Source organism: Rutidosis leptorrhynchoides, chromosome 5 (assembly GCF_046630445.1).
Source record: "Rutidosis leptorrhynchoides isolate AG116_Rl617_1_P2 chromosome 5, CSIRO_AGI_Rlap_v1, whole genome shotgun sequence".
Classification (NCBI taxonomy): domain Eukaryota; kingdom Viridiplantae; phylum Streptophyta; class Magnoliopsida; order Asterales; family Asteraceae; genus Rutidosis; species Rutidosis leptorrhynchoides.
The window spans coordinates 395,124,695-395,146,725 of NC_092337.1; positions in this window are offsets into that span (position 1 = coordinate 395,124,695).

A 22,031-nucleotide genomic window follows, 5' to 3' on the forward strand; every position below is an offset into this window, starting at 1 on the left:
TACCTATTCCATTATCACAAATTCAACAACACACTTAGATTGGATTTACAAACCAACCCAATTTGACACTTAGTGCAAATTTGACCCAAATGCACTTCCAAGTACAAACCGCGCCCAAAATTAATCAATAATCACTAACACAAGTGAGAATGGTCTTAATACGCCAATTAAACCCAATCATAGGTGTTAAACACCTATCTTTCCCATAAAGACACTTAAACCCTAATTTGACCCATAAGAAGTCAATAACACGCCATTAGCAAGTTTTGACACCAAAACATATTTAACTCGGTTTTATACTTCAACTTAATCCATTTTAAGTTTATAAACCTTACTAAATCGACAATTGGGTCATAACCGTCACCAAACCCTAATTTTGACCCATAGTCAAAATTAGTCAACCAAATAACCCTAAATGGGTTCCAATACTTCCATAATCACTAAACCTAGTGATTAAACCCAAATTCAAGTTCTAAACATAACCAATTTGTTCACCAACCCAAAATCCACCAACACTAACAATAAACCCGATTACTAGCATCACTAAACCCACTTCATGAGTCTAAATGGGTTTATCAACAAATCAAGTTCAAACCCTAACTTTGAATAGCAAAATCAACAATGAAATTCGGAGTTAGAACTTACCAATACCGCCAAAATGATGCCGTTGACGAGTAGAACAACTTTAATGCTTGAGGTTTGACCCGAAACAACCTCCTTCTTCTCCAAATGGAGTTCTCTCTCACTAGAACTCAATCTCTCTCTAGGGTTTGAGGATGGGAGTGTTTGTGTGGGTGAGAAATGAGCTCCAATGGAGTTCTAGGTCAGTCTTGATGACCCCAAACCGACCCTAATTGAAAAGATCAAAGTACCCCTCATTTAAACCTTTTAAAAAGGCTAAAAATTACCTCTGCAGCAATCGGCGCGCCGTGCCAGAAGGTGGAGCGCCGCTCCAAATAACTGGAAATTGTGGTCGAGCCCAAAACAGGTTTCAGCAACTTGTTTTGGCCATAACTTTTCGACCGTAACTCCGTTTTCGATGAATCAAATATCGTTGGAAACGTAATAAGATATTCTATCCAATGGTAAGGCTTTGAAACATCAACTCAAACTTTATTTGGGGTTGAAAAGATACGTACACACCTTGTCACTTCGGACAACGTCCAGTTTCCTTCGACGATCGAGCAAGCAATACGTACACTTCATACACGCATCGTACACCATAAATACATTATGTACAATAAATATTTGGGTCTTACAAGAAACAACCAAAAATATTAGAATTCATTTAAAATGGAATAGAGGACAATAAAAAGGAAAATAAAAGCCAAGTGTGGGAAAATTTACCAAGTTATTTAAAACATAAGTCACATATTTTTGTAACAAATAACTGAAGATACTTTTGTTTTGGACGATTTTAATCAGTTTTACCCGATTTACTGTAATATATTTGAAAGAAAGATGGATCTACACGATGAATCAATTCCATCATTAAAAGGAAGTAAAGTCTTCCGAAAAAGAAACGCGCTTCTTGATTTAGGTCATGAAGTTGTCGTCCAGACCAGCTGTAGGTTGACGAAAAATCTAGAAAAATCATCACTAAAATCAGCAGGAAATCCACGGACCTCAGCATAAAACAGGGTCGCCAAGTGGTCAGACTTATCCTAACCATGAGAGGATCTGTCTGGTAAAATAGGGAGGACGTCGTGCAGATTAGCTGGATAAGACTAATGAATCAAATCCCCAGAAAGGATAATCTCCTTAAAGATCAAAAATCAGCTTTTAAGACTGATATTACTCAATCCTTGAGATTGACCTTAAAGATTGAGAATTATAAACTCATGGAATTCAATGATATCTAAACTCGAGCTTGAACGAGAAAATATTTTGATCAAAATTACAAACCGATTTGTTTTCTGAAAACCCTATTTTTAATGCGTTCATTACCATTGAACGTAAAATCCTAGGAATTCACCTGGAATTCATTAGGTCACCTGAACCAAATCGGGTTTCAACCGTAAGAACGGTGGTTGCATAGTATGGTCAAAGACAGGACCTTGTGCAAACCGGAAAATTATAAGGGTGAGCTTTACTATTGCTCCTACCAAGGATAGTAATTGCATCCGACACGTTATAGACCATAATTAAAAGCATGTCACGGGACATTGCCTTAACAGTTGCTTGTTCAATGCTTTCCTTTACAACCGGACGGTATTTTATCGAAAGGTAATATACGGAGCAAGTATACTGGACGTGTTGCTTTCCTAATACAAGGTTAGCAAGTGGGTAACACAAAACCGCAAGTGTTGAGCTAAAATTTTCAAATCTGAAACCCACCAAACCCACAAAAATAATTTGCAAACACCGGTGAAGGGTTATTCCGGAAAATTTATCTAGGGTAAAAGCTAGATTTAATTTTCAAAAGATCAAATGTTTTCATAAAGATCCAATTTCCTAACGGATCTAAATTTTTATAGTCATGTGGGACTGTAAACCACAACGTTACTATCATTGTTCATACCGCCGTAATGAAATCACTGATGTATAAAGTGTGAAGAATAAAGAAGTGATTCTAGTATGTTTTTATTCAAGACTATATTGCTTGAGGACAAGCAACGCTCAAGTGTGGGAATATTTGATAATGCTAAAAACGAACATATATTTCATCGCATTATCCCTCAAAAAAGACAAGCTTTTAGTTGCAGTTGTCCTATTTACAAGGAATATTTGTTTAAAAATTAAAAGGTGAAGACAAAAGACAGATTCGACGTTTGAAGACGCAAACGACCAAAAAGCTCAAAAGTACAAAGTACAATCAAAGTGGTTCAAATTATTGATGAGAAAAGTCTCAAAATTACAAGAGTACAAGACGCAAAACGCAAAGTACAAGATATTAAATTATACGAAAGGACGTTCGAAAATCCGGAACCGAGACATGAACCAACTTTCAATGTACGACGCAATGGATCGGAAATTATAAATTAAGTATGTATATAAATATAATATAATATATAATTAATTATATAAATTATATATTTATATTATATTTATAATAAAAACCGTCGGCAGCCTTGGATTCCAAAAGTGTGAGCTGGAATCTACAGCTCCACACTCGCGGAGCTTTGAAGACCAAAATGCACCGCACTCGCGGAGCACTCTCTGCCTATAAAAGAACATGCATTTCGACGATTTATATACACCTTTTATATTTTATATATATTTTTCTTTCCCCATTTTTATGTATCAAGTATCACTCCAAATCGTAATCTCAATTTGTAATTTTAATTTTAAGTTAGTGATAATAATAAGGATCGATTAGTCGAATGTTTTAAGGTTTTGTAAGTCGAAACTCTGTCCGTGTACCACTACGCTAATAACACCCACTGTAAGTTATGTTTATGTTATTTTCATTAATGTCTCGTAGCTAAGTTATTATTATGCTTATTTAATGCCGAAGTAATCGTGATGTTTGACTAAAAATAATAAAATTGGGTAATTGGGCTTTGTACCATAATTGGGGTTTGGACAAAAGAACGACACTTGTGGAAATTAGACTATGGGCTATTAATGGGCTTTATATTTGTTTAACTAAATGATAGTTTGTTAATTTTAATATAAAGATTTACAATTGGACGTCCCTATAAATAACCATATACACTCGATCGGACACGATGGGCGGGATATTTATAAGCACGAATTATTGTTCATTTGACCGGACACGGGGATGGATTAATAGTCAATGGACTCATCAAAACAGGGGTGGATTATATTCAAGGATAATTGGTGTAATTGTTAACAAAGTATTAAAACCTTGGTTTACACACAGTCGATAACCTGGTGTATTCATTAAGCAAAGTATTAAGACCTTGTTACAGTTGGAATCCCCAGTTAGTTGGAATATTTGACTTCGGGTATAAGGTTAAATTTGCCGAGCAGTTTATAATTATGACCGATGAACTATTATGGACAAAAACCAGATAGGTTTCAAATACATCCAGGACAAAGGACAATTAACCCAGGACAATAAATTAAAATCAAAACGTCAAACATCATGGTTACGGAAGTTTAAATAAGCATAATATATTTTATTTCATATTTCCTCGTACTTTTATTTATTGTCATTTTAATTATTGTTATTTATTTTATATTGTTAGTTAAATATCGTCATTTACTTTACGCTTCACTTAAAATATAAAATCGACAAACCGGTCATTAAACGGTAAACCCCCCTTTTATATATTATTATATATAATTATATATATTTTGTACAAATATAGTTAATTAAAATATAGTGTGAAATAAGCCAGCTCCCTGTGGAACGAACCGGACTTACTAAAAACTATACTACTCTATGATTAGGTACACTGCCTATAGTGTTGTAGCAAGGTTTAGGTATATCCCATCTGTAAATAAATAATTAAAACTTGTGTAATTTGTAACATATTTCGTAGTAAAAATAATACTATTTCGTACCCCACCTCGCACACATCAAGTTTTTGGCCAGTATGGGTCCCAAGCGTATCCATAGATGCTGTAAAATGCTTGGGCCGGGTCATATGTAGGATATGGTGGTCGGCTCTCTAAAGTCCAAGGAGCAAATTCGGGCATAATGGTAGGAATGTAGTTTCTACCTACGTGTGTACAATGACTTATGATTTGGCTTTGATGATACTGCCAATCTTGAAATGCTTTTTGTCTAGCCATTTCATACTCGTGTCGAGACATAAAAATTTGCATTTCCGTCATTGGATTACCCCCTCCCGGTTAACCTTTCTGTTGATCTCTCTCAACCTGTGGATGCCTGCCATCATAACGTGCTGCCGCATTGTTTCGTTTTTTTAAGACCTTAGCACCATGATAAACACGCAAATCTATTCTATCGTGGGGTTCTGGTTCTGCCAATAATATTCCCCCCCCCCCGACTTCTATCCACACCGAGATATTCAGCAATTAAAGTAATAAATATACCACCTCCTATTATGCTACCACGCCTCATACCCCTAACCATAGTCAATAAATAATAACCCACACAAAAAGGTATACTTACAGCGCTCTATGGGTCTCGAATACAAATGTGGTAAAACAAATCCTGTTCATTTACCTTTTCCTTATTCTTACCTCGTTGTGTAATCGAATTGGCTAAAAACCTATGGATTACTCTTAATTCAGCTCTATCACTATCAAGATAAGAGTATAATCCCCCCTGGAATCGGCGATGGCTAGTCATCCTACTCCATACGTCATTCGTATCAAAATTCTCATCCACCCTCCTACCATAAACTATTAACCTCTGACAATCATAAGATGCTAGCTCCTCGGGCGTATATATACGTAAAGCCCGAGCCATATCTAGTAAAGACATATGGCGCATCTCCCCTCCTAATAAAAATCTAAGAAAACTACGATCGGTTAAAGTATCTACCCGATCATTTATTTCAATAGTACATAATAACTCTATACACCATTCTCTATACACAGGTCTACGCATGTTGAATAAACGTACCCAATCACTAAAAGTAGAATTACCATACCTTTGAGTAAGTAATTCCCTGATTGGCTCGGCCAATTCCACTACCTCTAATGGTCCCCAATCTATAACTCTGGGTACCTCAACATTATTAGACACAAGGTTGTGCAGGTTCTTTTGATATTTTGGATAGTCTATCCAATATCTATCAAATCTCAAATTCGGATGTAAATCTGCCTCATGAATGTTTGAATATGAAACAATTGGGTGAGGCATATCTTGTCGATATTGGTTATTAATTTCCTGTTGATCTGCATCTTCCGAAGGAGCATTGCGAGCCTGGAATGAAGATTCACCCCTTTCAGTCTGCAAAATATATCAAACACAATTTTTGTGCATCCAAATATGCATTAGTTTTAGCAAAGTCATAAATCTAAACAATTACAATGACCTGTTTAATCCATATTAAACTCTATACACATTTTCAAAATATTAACAATTCTACACTTTTACAAATATACTTTTACAAAAATGTATACAAAGTTCCTTCGCATTTATCTTTTAAAATATGTCAAAAACAATCATTATAACAATTAAATAAGTTCCTCATGGCATTCATATCTATTAAATCAAGTTCATGCAATTTTGGTTCAAAAAGTCCACTTTAATCTTCATAAATCATGTTTAGGATCAAAGTTTTGATCATTTAGCAACCTAAACATGTTACACTACTCAATTTAGCATAAACTAACAACAAAATTCGGCCATAACCTGTTTATATCAAAAAGCCCTAATTTTGCTCAAGAACACAAACCCTAGATTATTCAAAAATTGAAGTTCAAAGCTTCTAATCATGTTAAATAGCATCAATCTAGGTTATACAAGTATAATACACAAACAATTGAAGCATTATTACACTAGAAAGCATCAAAATCGAATTAGGCATAAAATTGTTCAAGAACACTAAAAATTCGGATTAAATGGTGTTTAGGTGTAGAAATTTACCGATTTCCTTGAGTAATTCCTTGATAATAGTCTCCTCATTGTGATTTTATGAAAGATTTGATGAAAAATGGTGAAAAATCACGAATTTGGGCGATTTTTTGTGTGTGTTTTTCGCAGAAAATGGGTGTGGGTGGTGTACAAACTGGTCTGTTCGACCAGTTATATTTTTTTCTGGATTTTATAAGCTCTGCGAGTGCGGTAGTGGTCCCACTAAAACCTCCGCGAGTCGCGGCTATTTTATTTTATTTTATTTTATTATTTTATTTTTATTTTTTATTTTATTATTTTTTTTATATATAAAACCTTATACTAACAAAACATAAATTAAATTTAAAATTTTGTTTTTCCTTTTATTTAGGACGAGGTTGTTTCGGAACGATATCCTAGTCCGTCCCTCGATAAAATTTTAAAATTTCGTCATTTCAAAATATTATTTTAAAAGCAAAGATTTTTGGGTTTTTTTTTTTATGTTTTTGGCATACTTTAGTTTAATAAGATTAAAAATAATGATAATAAAATTTCTCGTCCCTCCCTCGGGTAAAGCAATTTCGGTTTAACGACCTAGTCTTCAACTCACGACGAATTTTAAAAATCATATTTTTAACTTAGCAAAATAAAGTAAATTTTTGTTTTTAAATTTACACTAAACTTAAATTTAAAATGCATAAAATTAAAAATTTATATTAAAAATTCACACCAAACTTAAATTATATTTTTGTTTTCATACAAATTTATATTAAAAATATTAATTTTTCAAATATTTACAATTTTAAATATATATTAATTTTAACAAGTTTACAATATTATTTTAATATTAATTTTAAAAACAAAGTAAAAATAAAATTAAAAATCTTTTTGGTCTTTTATCCCACTTTAATCAATCAAATATTATCAAAAATATACGCCCCTCTTTTCGGTAAAGTAATTTCGGTTCAAATACCTAATTTAACTCATGACGAATTTTTGAAATATTTTGGGTTGATTGATTAAAGATATTTATACCTTAAGAATAAACGGTAAATTTCGCAGTGATGTAATAAATTTTTGTATGATATCAATAATTTCGGTCGCAAGACCTAATTTTATCGAATACCAATTTAATACTTTATAGCGAACAAATTAGCATTTATTATCAAAAGTTTAAAAATAAAAAAAAACTGTACAAACTTACCTGTGAGATAGTATTCTTAGTGATATGCTCTAGCCCACTCATAAGATAGTCGGACTAATTGGTTTTCCATAGCTACATAGGCGTAACCTCGAGCATTTAACGTTTTTTCTTCTAAACATATGAACGGTCCATCTCTGCATAAAGTAACAAATTCGGTATTTGAATAGGTTTGATTATTTGAACATTTACCTTCATGTGACCATTTTCCGCATTTGTGACATCTTTCAAGGTGTCGTGCTCTCCTTTTCGCTGCGGATTTTGATTTTCCTTTACCAAATTGTAACTTATTATTTTCGCATCTGGATTCTTTTCTTACTCCGTCCAATTTACTTCTGATTAATGATACTATTTCACTTGGAAGGGTGTCACTATTACGTTTAGTGATCAAAGCGTGTAGCATTAGACCATGGTTTAATTCACAGGAAGTCTTCATCTCGCAAAACCTAAAAAAATAAAAATTCAGAATGGGGGGAGAAGACTAGTTCTTTAGGGTCTGCTAGGGAAAGACCATTCGGGTTCCATTTCCGAGAACTACACGAAAACAGAATATCTAACTCTAACAGAAATACATATTATCCTTTAAAGACTTGATTCTCCCCACACTTAGTTAGCTGTGGTGTTGAAATTGTGATTAACTTCGTTGTCAACTTCCATCGGACTATCTATATAATGTTTAACTCTGTGACCATTAACTTTAAGTTCAATCCCATTTGAATTTATCAATTCTATTGTTCCGTACGGGAAAACTCTTTTGACTATGAATGGTCCAGACCATCTTGATTTCAATTTTCCAGGAAATAGCTTGAATCGTGAATTGAAAAGAAGAACTCTGTCTCCTTCCTTAAATTCTTTTGAACTTCTGATTCTTTTATCATGCCATTTCTTCGTTCTTTCTTTATAGATTAACGAATTTTCGTATGCTTCATGTCTTAATTCTTCTAATTCGTTTAATTGACTTAACCGTAGATGTCCAGCTTCATGTAAATCAAGATTACATGTCTTCAAAGCCCAAAATGCTTTGTGTTCAATTTCTACTGGAAGATGACATGCTTTTCCGTAAACGAGTTTAAAAGGTGTGGTTCCAATTGGAGTTTTGTAGGCTGTTCTAAAAGCCCGGAGTGCATCCTCCAATTTTATGGACCATTCCTTCGGATTTGATCCTACGGTTTTCTCTAAAATACGTTTTAAAGCTCGGTTGGTATTTTCAACTTGTCCACTTGTCTGTGGATGATATGCGGTGGAGATTTTATGAGTTACTCTATATCTTTTAAGAACTTTCTCAAGTTGATTATTACAAAAATGAGTTCCCCGATCACTTATTAAAGCTTTCGGTGTTCCAAACCTTGCAAAAAGACGTTTTAAAAAGTTGACTACAACTCGTGCATCGTTAGTTGGGAGAGCTTGTGCTTCCGCCCATTTAGATACATAATCAATATCTACGAGAATGTAGAGATTATTATGAGATTTTGGAAATGGACCCATAAAGTCAATACCCCAAATGTCAAATACTTCACATACTTGAATGACATTTTGTGGCATTTCATCACGTTGACTTATTTTTCCAGCCCTTTGACATGCATCACAGGATTTGCAAAGAAGGTGTGCATCTTTGTAAATTGTAGGCCAATAGAATCCAGCATCATAAACTTTTCTTGCTGTGAGCTGAGGCCCATAATGCCCTCCTGTTGGTCTTGTGTGACAATGGTTTAAAATTTTACTAGCTTCATCTCCGAATACACATCGGCGTATTATTCTATCTAGACAACTTTTAAACAAATGTGGATCTTCCCAGAAATAGTGTTTTATATCACTAAAGAATTTCTTTCATTTTTGGTACGACAATCCTTTTTCAAGGAATCCGCATACTAAATAGTTTGCATAGTCTGCAAACCATGGAATTTCATTATAATCTATCTTCAATAGATATTCATTAGGAAAGTTGTTTTGCATGGCCGATTCATTTAGAACTTCTAATTCAGGATTTTCAAGACGAGAAAGATGATCAGCGGCTAGATTTTCTGCTCCTCTTTTATCTCGGATTTCAATATCGAACTCTTGTAAGAGTAAGATCCAACGAATTAATCGTGGTTTGGCATCTTGTTTTGAAAATAGGAATCTAAGAGCAGAATGGTCAGTATAGACCACCGTTTTAGCTAGAACGAGATATGAACGAAATTTGTCAAAAGCAAAGACAATAGCAAGGAGTTCTTTTTCAGTAGTTGTGTAATTTGTTTGTGCTCCTTGTAACGTCTTACTAGCATAATATATAGGTTGAAATCGTTTTTCAATCCTTTGTCCTAAAACGGCTCCCATTGCAAAATCACTTGCATCGCACATTAGTTCAAACGGTAAATTCCAATTTGGTGTTATCATGATCGGCGCATTAGTGAGTTTCTCTTTAAGAATATTAAAAGATTTGATGCATTCATCTGAAAAGATGAATGGAGCATCCTTTTCTAGGAGTTTATTCATAGGAGTGGCAATTTTAAAAAAAATCTTTTATGAAACGTCGGTAAAAACCGGCATGCCCTAGAAAACTCCTAACTCCTCTAACATTGGTGGGATGTGGAAGTTTAGCAATTACATCTACTTTAGCTCTATCCACTTCAATTCCTTCCTTTGAAATTTTATGTCCAAGAACAATGCCTTCTTTAACCATGAAATGGCATTTCTCCCAATTAAGAACTAGATTTGATTGTTCGCATCTAATAAGCATTCATTCAAGATTAACTAAACATGATTCAAAAGTATCACCGAAGAGTGAAAAGTCATCCATGAAAACTTCCATGCATTCTTCTATCATGTCGTGAAAAATTGCCATCATGCACCTTTGAAAGGTTGCAGGGGCGTTGCAAAGTCCAAATGGCATGCGTTTGTAAGCAAAAGTACCATAAGGGCATGTAAATGTGGTTTTCTCTTGATCCTCGGGTGCTATTGGAATTTGAAAATATCCGGAAAAACCATCAAGAAAACAATAGTAACTATTTCCGGCTAATCTTTCCAACATTTGATCAATAAAAGGTAAGGGAAAGTGATCTTTTCTGGTGGCGTCATTTAATTTTCTATAATCAATACAAACAGGCCATCCTGTTACAGTCCTAGCAGGAATAAGCTCATTTTTCTCATTTATGATGACAGTCATGCCACCCTTCTTAGGTACGCATTGAACTGGGCTTACCCATGGACTATCAGAAATTGGATAAATTAAACCTGCATCTAGCAGTTTAATAATTTCTTTCTTAACAACATCTTGCATATTAGGATTTAGTCTTCATTGGCGTTGCACATACGTTTTATGACCTTCTTCCATAAGGAATTTATGTGTGCAATACGAAGGACTTATTCCTTTAATATCATGAATCTTCCATGCAATGGCTGGTTTATGAGCTTTTAACACAGAAATAAGTTGAGATTTTTCATTTTCAGTAAGAGAAGACGATATTATTACAGGTAATTCAGATTCACCATGTAAATAAGCATATTTCAAATGGTTTGGAAGTGGCTTTAACTCTAATGTCGGTGGTTCTTCTATCGATGATTTATATCGATATCTGTCTTCTTCTTTTAGCATTTGAATTTCTTCTGTTGTTGGTTCATATAGCTAACATTTCAGTTTCATCAATTGGTTCAGTACCTTCTCCTAAAGAACATTCTCCTGTTCCTTGTAATTCTGGAAATTCTTCTAACAATTCTGCATGTGAATCTATAGCTTGAATATAATAGCATGTATCATCTGTAGATTGCGGTTGTTGCATTGCTCTATCAACTGAAAAGGTAACACTATCGTCCTCTATACTTAGGGTCAATTTCTTACCAAACACGTCTATCATTGCTTTAGCCGTGTTTAAGAATGGTCTTCCTAATATGAGAGGAACTTGAGAATCTTCTTCCATGTCCAGGACAACAAAATCTACTGGAAATACTATAGTACCAACTTTAACTAGCATGTTCTCCATTATCCCTCTAGGATATTTTATTGATCTATCGGCTAGTTGTATACTTATTCTTGTTGGTTTCAATTCTCCAAGGTCTAGTTTAGCGTATAGTGAATACAACATTAGATTTATACTAGCACCTAAGTCTGCCAATGCTTCTATTGAACTAAGACTACTGATGATGTAGCGGGAGGGTACGAAATAGTATTATTTTTAATACAAAATACTACAAAATATGACACAAGTTTTATTAATTTACGGATGGGATATACCTAAACCTTGCTACAACACTATAGGCAGTGTACCTAATCGTAGAGTAGTGTAGTTTTTAGTAAGTCCGGTTCGTTCCACAGGGAGCTGGTGATACTTACTATATTTTTAACTATATTTATACAAAATATATATAATTATATAAGTAGTAATATTATTATAAAAGGGGGGTTTTACCGTTTAATGACCGGTTTGTCGATTCTATATTTTAAGCGTAAAGATAAATGACGATAATTAAAGTGCGTAAAATAATGACAATAAATAAAATGACAGTAAATAAAATTGCGAGTAATAAAATGACAGTAAATAAAGATACGATGAGAAATATAATAAAAGAATTATGCTTATTTAAACTTCCGTAATCATGATGTTTGACGTGTTGATTTTAATTTATTACCATGGGTTAATTGTCCTTTGTCCTGGTTTATTTGATACGTCTATCTGGTTTTTTTCCATAATAGTCCATCGGTCATAAATATAAAGTGCGAGTATCCTCGTCAAATTACCCTTATACCCGAAGTCAAGTATTCCAACTGATTAAGGATTTAAACTGTGACGCAGTTATCACTTCTGTCAACAATTACACCAGTTATCACTGTATGTAATCCACCCCTGTTTTAATTAGTTTATGAATATTAATTCATCCACTTGATCAGAATGAATAATCAATTACCCAACCCAATTGATTAATTAAATGATTATAACAGATTCCATATGAACATCACTAAATAGGACAACCATAATCATTATTAATTATTAGGTTAATTAATTTGAAGATAGGTTCGACAGACTCCAATGAGTTGTCACTCAATTAGACAATACCCCCCATCTATTAATAGTCAATAGTCCAATTTCCACAAGTGTCGGTCTTTTGCCCAAACCTTAATTATGGTCCAAAGTTCAATAACCCCATCTTAATATTTTAGCCTAACATCATGATTACTTCGGCTCAAATAAGCATAATAATAACTTAGTTACGAGACATTAATTTAAAAAGGAAGAACATAACTTACAATGATTATTTATAGCGTAGCGTTACACGGACAGAGTTCCGACTTAAAACCCGTTAAACATTTGTTACACTACCCCAAAATTATTATTAAACTTAAAATTAAAATTAATATTATAAATATAAATATATATGTTACAAAGAAAGAGAATTGAAAAGGTGAACATTTTCATTACTACGTGAATTCCATTTTATAGGCAAATGTTGATTTGAAATTTTCACTTATGACCCCTTAACTATGCTCAATTAACAACTTTTTATTATTTATTATTATTCTTATTATGAATTATTTAAATATTATATTATATTCTTGTGCATAGTTGACTTGTACTTTCAGCTCCGTTGCGTCGAGCGTTGATAGTTGGCTCGGGTACCGGTTTCGGATTTTCGAACGTCCTTGCGTACAATTTAATATCTTGTACTTTGCGTTTTGTAACTTGTACTCTTGTCATTTTTAGACGTTTCTCATCAATAATTTGAACCACTTGGATTGTATCTTGTACATTTGAGCTTTTTTGGACGTTTGCGTCTTCAAATCTTCGTTTTCGCCTTTTGTCTTCGCACTTATTTATTTAAACAATTACAATGAAAATATAATACAATTACATATGAAAACCTATTATTTAGGAGGGATATTGCTATGAAATATATGTTCCTTTTTAGCCTTATCAAATATCCCCACACTTGAGCGTTGCTTGTCCTCAAGCAATACAGAACTTGAAATAAAAACATACATGAATCACTTTTTTATTCATCACACTTTGTACATCAGTGATTTTGATATAGCGGTATAAACAATGACAGTAATGATGGTTAAAGGTGGGTGTGTCATCCACAGTTGCCTCGGGTTTAGGTCAACGACACTTGCAATCAAATAGCCGATTTACTTTCGGTTTCCAAAGCAAAGTGCACATTTGAAAGGTGGTTTACAGTCCCACATGACTATTAAAATGTAGATCCTTAAGGAAATTAGATCTTTATGAAAACATTTGATCTTTTTGAAAATTTAATTTAGCTTTTACCCTAGATAAGTTTTCCGGAATAACCCTTCACCGGTGTTTGCAAAATATTTTTGTGGGTTGTGTGGGTTTCAGATTTGAAAATTTTAGCTCAACACTTGTGGTTTTGTGTTACCCACTTGCTAACCTTGTATTAGGAAAGCAACACGTCCAGTTTACTTGTCCCGTATATTACCTTTCGGCAAACTACCGTCCGGTTGTAAAGGAAAGAGATGAACAAGAAACTGTTAAGGCAATGTCCCGTGACATGCAGATGATTATGGTCTTATTAACGTGTCGGATGCTAGAACTATCCTTGGTAGGAGCGATAGTAAAGATCATCCTATAATTTTTCGGTCTGGCACAAGGTCCTGTCTCCGACCATGCTATGCAACCACCGTTCTTACGGTTGACACCCGATTTGGTTCAGGTGACCTAATGAATTCCAGGTGAATTTCTTAGGATTTTACGTTCAATGGTAATGAACGCATTGAAAATGGGTTTTCAGAAAACAAATCAGTTTGTAGTTTTGATCAAAATATTTTCTCGTTCAAGCTCGAGTTTAGATATCATCGAATTCCATGAGTTTGAATTCTCAATCTTTAAGGTCAATCTCTAGGATTGAGTATTATCAGTCTTAAAAGCTGATTTTTAATCTTTAAGGAGATTATCCTTTTCTGGGGATCTGATTCATTAGTCTTATCAAGCTAATTTGCACGGTACCTCCCCATTGTACGAGATAAATCCTTCTCATGGTTAGGATAAATCTGACCACTTGGCAACCCTGTTTGATCCTGAGGTCCGTGGATTTCCTGCTGATTTTAGAGATGACTTTTCTAGATTTTTCGTCAACCTACAGCTGGTCTGGACGACAACTTCATGACCTAAATCAAGAAGCGCGTGTCTTTTTCGGAAGACTTTACTTCCTTTTAATGATGGAATTGATTCATCGTGTAGATCCATCTTTCTTACAGTAAATCGGGTAAACCAGTTAATTTAGTCCAAAGTAAAAGCACCTGCAATAACCAGTTTGTAATTACAAAGCTCGTCGAATGATAGATGGCGCGCCTCATCGTTCATTCCTTCATTTATTATATCACATTTGTTGTTTTGCATCTTGTCGTCAAAATCAGTAGCTTTTGCTGAACTTAATGTTAGTCTTTGAAAGTGCGTTGTTTTACCCTGTTGTTTACATGATAAAATACAAACATATATACATATTTTTAAAGTTGGGTATATTACCCCACGTTCAAAAATTTATAAAATCAAATATATTTTTTTTTTTTTGCATACTTTAAATCAATAAAATTAAAAATAATGATGACAAAATTTTTCGCCCCGCCCTCGGGTAAAGTAATTTCGGCTCAACGACCTAGTCTTCAACTCACGACGAATTTTAGAAATCATTTTTTTTTCAACTTAATGAAATAAAGTAAATTTTTGTTTTTAAATTCACACAAAACTTAAAAAGAAAACATATTAATTTCATATAAAACCTAAAAAACAAAAAAATTCAGAATGGGGGGAGAAAACTAGTTCTTTAGTGTCTGCTAGCGGAAAAGACCAATCGAATTCCATTCTCGGAACTACACGAGAACAGAACAACTAACTCCAAACAGCATTTTCTTTTTAGAACATTTGAATCTCCCCACACTTAGGTAGCCGTGGTGTCAAAATTGTGATTAACTTCATCGTTAATTTCTCTTGGTCCATAATCAACTTGCATATCCGTGACTTTTTCTTTAAGCCATTGGTCAGATTCCTGTGTAATATCCACAATTTCAACTAGTTTCTCCTTTTCTTTAGGTGATAGATTGGATACTAACCGGTTACATAACTTAAAGTTCCCCTTGGTTCTAGCATCGCGAATCCGTTTAATAAGTTTCTTCATTGAACTATTAATAACGGGATCATTTAATTTCGTATCAACAACGGGGTTCTTTGTTATCATGTCATCATTAGGTGTTACTTCATTTTCCCCACACTTAGGCGTTTCATTATTGCTAAGTATTACCGTTGGAGTTGGTAAAAGCACATGGTTCTTACCAATTGTTTTTACTGGTTCAACGGTTTTGGCTGGTGGAGATTTAGACTTTCGAATCATAAAGGTGATCGATTTGTCACCACTTTTAAGTGTCATTCTTCCATTTCCTACATCAAATAACGCCTTGGTGGACGCTAAGAATGGCCGACCTAAAATTAGAGGAATGTTTGGGTCCTCTTCTATGTCAATGACAATAAATTCGACTAGAAAGGTTAAATTGCCTACTTGAACGGGTAGGTTGTTAGCAATTCCAACTGGGTGCTTAATGGTTTGATCAAAGAGTCGAACACTCATATCCGTTGGACTTAACTTACCTACACCTAATCTCTTATATAAGGAAAGAGGCATAACACTTACACTTGCACCTAAATCTGCTAGTGCATCATACATGACACAATCACTAAGTAGACAAGGAACAATAAATTCACCCGGATCACCTACCCTAGGTGGAGGTTTTGGTGGAACTGTCTTCACCGGGTTTATATTTACGGCTTTTGTTTCTTGCACTTTCTTATTCTTCTTCTTCTTCTTCTTTCCAATGGTATCACCAACTTTATTACCTATTATTTGCTCATACTCAACTCCTTTTCTTGGAAACGGGATGGGTGGTTTATATGGTGCCACCACTGGCTTTACATACTCTGGTGGTGGTGGTGTAACTTCTTCATTTTTACTCTCATCTAAAACCTTCCCATCTTCCAGAGCTGGTTTTTCAGAATTTGTTGAAACCATATTAACATTCTCTTTCCGAGAATTTACTTCAGTATTACTCGGTAGCTTTCCTTGTTCCCTCTCACTCATCATGCTAGCAAGAGTACCTACGTGTTTTTCTAGATTCAAAATGGAAGCTTGTTGAGTTCTTAATGACTGATCAAACCTCTCGTTCGTTTGGGTTTGAGATGTAATGAATTGTGTTTGAGATTCAATCAGCTTTGCCATCATTTCTTCTAGATTTGGCTTTTTCTCTTCGGGTTGTTGTGGTGGTTTATACAAGCTAGGTCTTTGTTGATTGAAAGTGTTGTTTTGAGTCGGTTGGTTATTCGGACCTTGTTGGTTATACCAGTTATTTTCGGGTCCTTTTGGATTGTAAAGAATGTTTTGATTTCGATTTAAGTTTAGCCTTGGCGGTTGATAATTATTTTGATAATTATTTCCCGGCCTTTGGTTCATATAGGAAACATTCTCTCGTTGTTCCATTGTTGGTTCAATGTGACAATCTTTCAATAAGTGTGGTCCACCGCATTGCTCACAACTGATTCGTATTGCGTGAATATCTTTATTCATCTTTTCCATTCGTCTTTCGAAAGCATCTATTTTTGCGGAAACGGAATCAAAGTCATGGCTAGAATCGGCTCTAGCCGCTTTAGATGATCGAAAGATATCTTTTTCTTGGTGCCACTCATGCGAGTGGGAGGCTGTGTTATCAATAATTTTGTAAGCTTCAGTTGCGGTTTTCTTCATAATGGATCCACCGGCTGTTATGTCGATGTCTTTTCGTGTAGCAACGTTGACACCTTGGTAGAATATTTGTACTATTTGGTAAGTGTCTAAACCGTGTTGAGGACATCCTCTCAACATCCTTCCGAATCTTGTCCACGCCTCATATAATGTTTCATTTGGCTTTTGCGTGAACGTAACAATTTCTCCTTGAAGTCTCACGGCTTTGGATGCCGGAAAGAATCGTTTAAGAAATTTTTCAACTAAAACATCCCATGTGTCAATCGCCCCTTCAGGTAACGATTCTAACCAATCTTTGGCTTCTCCCTTTAAAGTCCAGGGAAACAACATGAGATAGATCTGCTCATCTTCCACTTCTCGGATTTTGAATAGTGTACAAATTCTTTTAAACGTACGAAGGTGTTCGTTAGGATCTTCATTCGGTGCACCACTGAATTGGCATTGGTTAGTTACCATGTGTAGGATTTGTCCTTTAATTTCATAATCTGGAGCATTAACTTCTAGTTTAATAATGGCGTGACCTTGGCCCGTGCGTGTAGCTCTCATTCGGTCTTCCATACTTAGAGGTTCCGTTACTTCCATAATTGAATTTGTTGAATACGAATCACTAGAGGATTCTGATTTAATGGTTTGTGGCTCAGGAGGAATAATTAGTGGTTCTGGATCTTGGAATTGTCCCTGAATATTCTCCGGATTCTCAATTGTGAGGTCGGGTTCAAAAGATGGATTATCGGAAATTTGAGTTGGAGTTCTTGGTCGACTAGATGATGATTCTAAAGAAAAATCAACGGCGACAATATTGGATAGATGTCTTGATCGAGTTATAGGTGGTGAACGTATGAAAGGTGGTGAACGTATGAAAGGTGGTGAACGTTTTACTCGGTGCATTCACTGAATATCCTATTAGTTATAAAAATAGAAAAACTTATACAAGTTGTCCAATTAATAGACTTTTCTGATTTTGCTCACGTTTCGAATAGCCAAAAGATGCAGCAGGGGGGCAGGATTCGTTTGGTCTCAATATAATTGAGGACTGTTTGGCTCCAATAACCCGGTCCACGTACAAATCCAACTATTACTACGAACCAGAAAATTTTGATGTCTATCAATTTAACCACTTAAAATAAATTTTTGTAATTTTAAGAAATTTAGATAAGAAGTAGAATAAAAATCTATGTCCTAAAACTAGAATAGCGAGAAATAAGAAAGAAAAAGATTGCGCGTCGAAAAAGGTCGAAAAATAAAAGGTCGAAAAATAGGCGTCGAAAAATAAAAAAAAGAAAGTAGCGCGAAAAATGGCGTCGCAAAATTCTAAAGCACCTAAAACTTAGTCTAAGGAATAAGCACTTAAGGGATTTTACGGCAAAGCCTAAAAATTCTAGAAGTAAAAATAACTATGGCAAAACTAAACTTAATACTAAAAGTTGCGACTATAGTCTAAAAATCTAAAGGTAATAAAACTAAAAAAACATTTTTTTTATAGACAAAATCTAAAAAAAATATATATATATATATTTTTTAATAATTTTTTTTTTACGTTTTTTTTTTTTTTTTTACGCTTTTTTTTTTTTACGTTTTTTTTTTTTTAAAAACGATTTTTTTTTTACAAATTAATAATTTTTTTATAATTATTATTTTTTTTCAAAACTTTTTTTTTAATTCATTTACTATTCATGAATAGTAAATGAAAAAAAATTAATTAATTTACTATTCACATGAAAGCGACATGATAGAAATTATTAATTACAAGTTACATAATATACCCCTGAAGTATTTAATAAATACGACTTTTTAAAACTTTTACGATTCAAAATATATTCTAAAATATTATTATATTATTATATTCTATTTCAATATTATTATATTATTATATTCTATTTCAATATTATTATATTATTATATTTTATTTCAATATTATTATAATTAAAAATATAGCGTTTTAGCGCTCCCCGGCAGCGGCGCCAAAAACTTGATGATGTAGCGGGAGGGTACGAAATAGTATTATTTTTAATACAAAATACTACAAAATATGACACAAGTTTTATTAATTTACGGATGGGATATACCTAAACCTTGCTACAACACTATAGGCAGTGTACCTAATCGTAGAGTAGTGTAGTTTTTAGTAAGTCCGGTTCGTTCCACAGGGAGCTGGTGATACTTACTATATTTTTAACTATATTTATACAAAATATATATAATTATATAAGTAGTAATATTATTATAAAAGGGGGGTTTTACCGTTTAATGACCGGTTTGTCGATTCTATATTTTAAGCGTAAAGATAAATGACGATAATTAAAGTGCGTAAAATAATGACAATAAATAAAATGACAGTAAATAAAATTGCGAGTAATAAAATGACAGTAAATAAAGATACGATGAGAAATATAATAAAAGAATTATGCTTATTTAAACTTCCGTAATCATGATGTTTGACGTGTTGATTTTAATTTATTACCATGGGTTAATTGTCCTTTGTCCTGGTTTATTTGATACGTCTATCTGGTTTTTTTCCATAATAGTCCATCGGTCATAAATATAAAGTGCGAGTATCCTCGTCAAATTACCCTTATACCCGAAGTCAAGTATTCCAACTGATTAAGGATTTAAACTGTGACGCAGTTATCACTTCTGTCAACAATTACACCAGTTATCACTGTATGTAATCCACCCCTGTTTTAATTAGTTTATGAATATTAATTCATCCACTTGATCAGAATGAATAATCAATTACCCAACCCAATTGATTAATTAAATGATTATAATAGATTCCATATGAACATCACTAAATAGGACAACCATAATCATTATTAATTATTAGGTTAATTAATTTGAAGATAGGTTCGACAGACTCCAATGAGTTGTCACTCAATTAGACAATACCCCCCATCTATTAATAGTCAATAGTCCAATTTCCACAAGTGTCGGTCTTTTGCCCAAACCTTAATTATGGTCCAAAGTTCAATAACCCCATCTTAATATTTTAGCCTAACATCACGATTACTTCGGCTCAAATAAGCATAATAATAACTTAGTTACGAGACATTAATTTAAAAAGGAAGAACATAACTTACAATGATTATTTATAGCGTAGCGTTACACGGACAGAGTTCCGACTTAAAACCCGTTAAACATTTGTTACACTACCCCAAAATTATTATTAAACTTAAAATTAAAATTAATATTATAAATATAAATATATATGTTACAAAGAAAGAGAATTGAAAAGGTGTACATTTTCATTACTACGTGAATTCCATTTTATAGGCAAATGTTGATTTGAAATTTTCACTTATGACCCCTTAACTATGCTCAATTAACAACTTTTTATTATTTATTATTATTCTTATTATGAATTATTTAAATATTATATTATATTCTTGTGCATAGTTGACTTGTACTTTCAGCTCCGTTGCGTCGAGCGTTGATAGTTGGCTCGGGTACCGGTTTCGGATTTTCGAACGTCCTTGCGTACAATTTAATATCTTGTACTTTGCGTTTTGTAACTTGTACTCTTGTCATTTTTAGACGTTTCTCATCAATAATTTGAACCACTTGGATTGTATCTTGTACATTTGAGCTTTTTTGGACGTTTGCGTCTTCAAATCTTCGTTTTCGCCTTTTGTCTTCGCACTTATTTATTTAAACAATTACAATGAAAATATAATACAATTACATATGAAAACCTATTATTTAGGAGGGATATTGCTATGAAATATATGTTCCTTTTTAGCCTTATCAACTACCCAGAAAACATGGAATTGTGAAACTTCCTGGATCTGATAATTTTTCTGGTATCTTATTCAACAGCACTGCAGAACAATTAGCATTCATAGTAACAGCTGAGAGTTCTTCCATTTTCTTTCTATTTGTGATTAGATCTTTCAGAAATTTAGCATATCTAGGCATTCCTGAAATCACATCAATGAAAGGAAGATTGACATTTATTTGTTTAAACATATCCAAGAATTTGGATTGCTCGGCTTCAAGTCTCTCTTTTCTCATTTTACTCGGGTAAGGAAGTGGTGGTTGGTATGGTTTAACATAAGGTTTAGCCTTAACTGTGTTATCTTCATTAACCTTTTTAACTACCGGTTCTTTTTCCTTATCTTGATCAGGTTGTGGTTCTTGTAGAGTAGGAATAGCTTCCTCATAAATTACAGGTATTTCAGGTGGTTTAAGTGTAATACCACTTCTTGTGGTAATGGCTTTAGCTGTTTCATTCCGGGGGTTAGCATTTGTATCACTAGGTAGACTTCCCGGTTTTCTTTCACCTATTAACCTTGCTAGGTTACTTACTTCTTGTTCCAGATTTTGAATAGAAGCTTGTTGATTTCTAAATGCTTGAGCATTTTGTTCATTGGTTTGTTTCTGAGATGTGAAAAATTGAGTTTGAGATTCAACTAGCTTCGTCATCATATCTTCTAAATTCGGCTTTTTATCATCGGTTTGTGGTGGTTTGTTTTAAAAATTAGGTCTTTGCTGGTTGTAAATATTATTGGATGCTTGTTGATTACTAAGACCTTGTTGGTTGTTGTATGGAACATTTCGGTTATAATTATGGTTTTGATTGTAAATTGGTCTTGGCGGTTGATAATTATTCTGATAATTATTTCCAGGCCTTTGGTTTAGATATGAAACATTCTCTCTTTGTTCCATTGTTAGTTCAAT